This window comes from Notothenia rossii, assembly GCF_949606895.1.
Source record: "Notothenia rossii genome assembly, chromosome: 5".
In the NCBI taxonomy this organism is placed as follows: Eukaryota; Metazoa; Chordata; class Actinopteri; order Perciformes; family Nototheniidae; genus Notothenia; species Notothenia rossii.
In genome coordinates, this window is record NC_136903.1 from 89,180,380 (window position 1) to 89,183,663 (window position 3,284).

A 3,284-nucleotide genomic window follows, 5' to 3' on the forward strand; every position below is an offset into this window, starting at 1 on the left:
CATATGTTAGCATGCAGAGAAGCAGCTGAAACCCATGGAGCAAGACTGTGTTTCTGGCTTTTTTAGCATCTTCGCTAGCTGTTTGTGCAGTGGAGAGAATTCGGAAGTAAGCGTAAAAGGACAGTAGTCCAAACTGTAACAAGCAACAATATATATGTGATATCTCTCTTCTCCAAGATGATGGGATTTGCAAAAACATTTTCCCTGAGGCAGAAGATCTTTGAATGAAAGAAGTCCAATGGCACTGTGGCCAAAGTGATGAAGAGATCAGGGAGACAAGACAACATGGTGGTCGTCCAGATCAGACCAATCAGGATCAGCGTTCTCTTGATGGTACAGATCTGTGCGTGGCGTAGAGGGAAACAAATGGCGATGAAGCATTCCAGCGCCATGCAGGCCAGATTCAGAGGCGTGTTAAAATCTGTGAAAATAGCAAGCATGAGGATAATGGAACAGATGGAGACATTGATCCTGTAGATGGTGTAGCTGATGACGAAAAGCAGGAGGGTCAACGTGATCTGGATCATGTCATTGATCACCAAGTGAAAAAAAAGGATATATCGTGGATTCATGTAGAAGATCTGGGTTGAATGAAAGGAGAGGAAACATTTAACATCATAATGACATGTGATCTAGTTTATAACCAGAGATGGCAAAAGTACACACGTCTTTACTCAAGTAGAAGTACAGATACTCGTATTAAAAATACTCTGGTAAAAGTAGAAGTATTGACTAAACTTCTTGACTCAAGTAAAAGTAAAGAGGCTTTGAAATGTACTTCAGTAAAAAAAGCACCCATAACTAGCAGCTGTTTTAACACTAGAACCGCCAGAGGTCGCTGTATACCTAAAACCGCCAACGGGTAAAATGTACCCGCTATTGATTTGCAAGGTACAATGTTCTTTTATTTATCATACAGAACAGTGAGTTTTGAACTCACAGGGATGACATTTATACCAATAGAATCTGTGGACTCTCAGCTTTTCATATGATATAGTTTGTGCAGATAGCATGAAGTATAACATATCGCTACAAGTGCTGATTTAAACGCTTGGTGTTAGACTTGTGTTTTGTTTAGGTACAAATCTCTCAATCTCTCTCTCTATCTATAACTATCTATCGATCCATCTGTAATGTTCTGTTCTATGGACATATAATTGTCTACATAAACAGACGACGCGGACTACTTCTCTCATTCCGAGTGTCCATCTTTATTCAACTGGCACGTAACCTGCACACATGCATTACGTCCTCAACGTGAGCTCAGTCATCCAAGATCTTGTATTCTCCAAGATGTTACACTATCTATAACTATATATCTATCTCTCTCTATCTATCTATCTATCTATCAATATATCTATCTATCTCTCTCTATCTCTCTCTCTGTCTATAAGGAACCGCAGTAGACAAAAGGCGTTGCTATAGCAACACGTCATGTTTACGCTGCATTTTTTATGAGGTAAATATTACCCGCTGGCGGATATAGGTATAAACGGCAATTTATTTGGCGATTTTTTCAATCTGACTTCCTATTGACAATTTTTAACAACAGAGGGTGCTACATAACACACTTTCAGGAAAAGTCACGGACTGGAGACTTTAATATGTTATGGAAAAAAAGTTAGATACAATAAAAAAAACAGCTGCGGGTAAAATTTACCCGTTGGCGGTTTCTAGTGTTAAAGAGTAGGCCTACCTGACCTCCCTTTATATTAATAGAACAATAATGTCATTGTTAGCTAAGGAATGTTTCCATGCTGAAAAAACGGCAACATGATAACGTTTTCATTGGTCCCTCTTCTTTAGAGAAGACCAGGAAATGATGGATACACGGATCGTGTTCAAATCAATAGGCACGCAATGACTCTAAATAATAATGATCACGCCACCAAACACACATTCAAACTAAAGGAACCAGCCTGTTTGGAAAATGTAAGAAGTAGAAAGTACAGGTATTTGAGTTCAAAATGTAAGAAGTAGAAAGTACAGGTATTTGGGTTCAACATGTAAGAAGTAGAAAGTACAGGTATTTGAGTTCAAAATGTAAGAAGTAGAAAGTAAAAAGTCGTCATAAAAAGAAGTAGTGGAGTAAAGTACTGATACCAGAAAAATGTACTGTATGTAAATGTCCCCTCTTCCTCATGTCTCTTCTACAGCAACATGTGTCCCCTCTTCTTCATGTCTCTTCTACATCAGCATGTGTCCCCTCTTCTCCATGTCTCTTCTACATCAACATGTGTCCCCTCTTCTCCATGTCTCTTCTACATCAACATGTGTCCCCTCTTCTTCATGTCTCTTCTACATCAACATGTTTCCCCTCTTCTTCATGTCTCTTCTACATCAACATGTGTCCCCTCTTCTTCATGTCTCTTCTACATCAACATGTGTCCCCTCTGTGGAAAGAGACTCTGAAAGTTTCAGGAACAAAGATTCTCTCTCTTTTTGTCCTGATCCATTTCTATAAAAACCTGTCTGAAAATGAGCTGATCAGATTTTGGCCACTTTATGATGTCATAATGATGTGTTGGCTTGTGTAACCATAAGCCAATCAGCAATCAAGGTACCCCCCCTTATCACCTGAATCTCCTCCTAGAGCTCCATTGTGTTCTTTTTAACCAAATATCTCAGAGGGGGCGTGGGGAGGGGCTCCTTATTTTCATCTAAAGTAACAGACAGAGAATCAGCACTCTGGAAACAGGGCTGAGCCACACACTTCAGAGACATGTTTTGTATATATCTGAGACCTATAACTTATTATTGATGAAAAACATTATAATAGGGGACCTTTAAGGGAATATCAGACCTGGTGTTTTCTGAAGGTGTGAATGATGCCTGTGTTGATGAAGTTGATGGAGATCCCGAGAATCACAACAATCAGATTCTTGGCCACAGCTTTAATTAAAGAATCTGGAGTTCGACCAACCGCTGTCACAGTGACAGATGACAGGTTCATCTTTTGAAAAAGAAAAGGGAAACATAATATGAAGTAGATATTAATAAATGCTTTCTCTACAATAGTTATAGAATACCACAATATAACTGTAGATAATTAAGTTCAAACTGGGTAAACTTTTCAAACACTTATTTTTAGTTTGAATGCATTGTATTATTCTTCAAAGTTGAGGATCAAATGCATTAAATAACCCTAACCCTAATTAAAAAAAGCTTTATGAGAAAGTTAAATATAAGTAAACATCAAACAAACTACCCATAGGGTTCAAGATAACATGTCTTAAAACCTAGCAAGAAATATTTGAGTCTGATATATTTCAGGCTCTAAAGTT

At 38.2% G+C, this 3,284-nt stretch overlaps 1 pseudogene across 1 annotated transcript; it reads right to left on the minus strand.

Moving 5' to 3' along the window:
- Positions 1–7: 7 nt before the first annotated feature.
- Positions 8–2,953, minus strand: LOC307038943 (odorant receptor 131-2-like; annotated as a pseudogene). Its single transcript has 2 exons — positions 2,804–2,953; positions 8–581 (listed from the first exon to the last, which is right to left on the minus strand). The product of its transcript is annotated as an odorant receptor 131-2-like (transcript).
- Between the last annotated feature and the right edge of the window lie 331 nt (positions 2,954–3,284).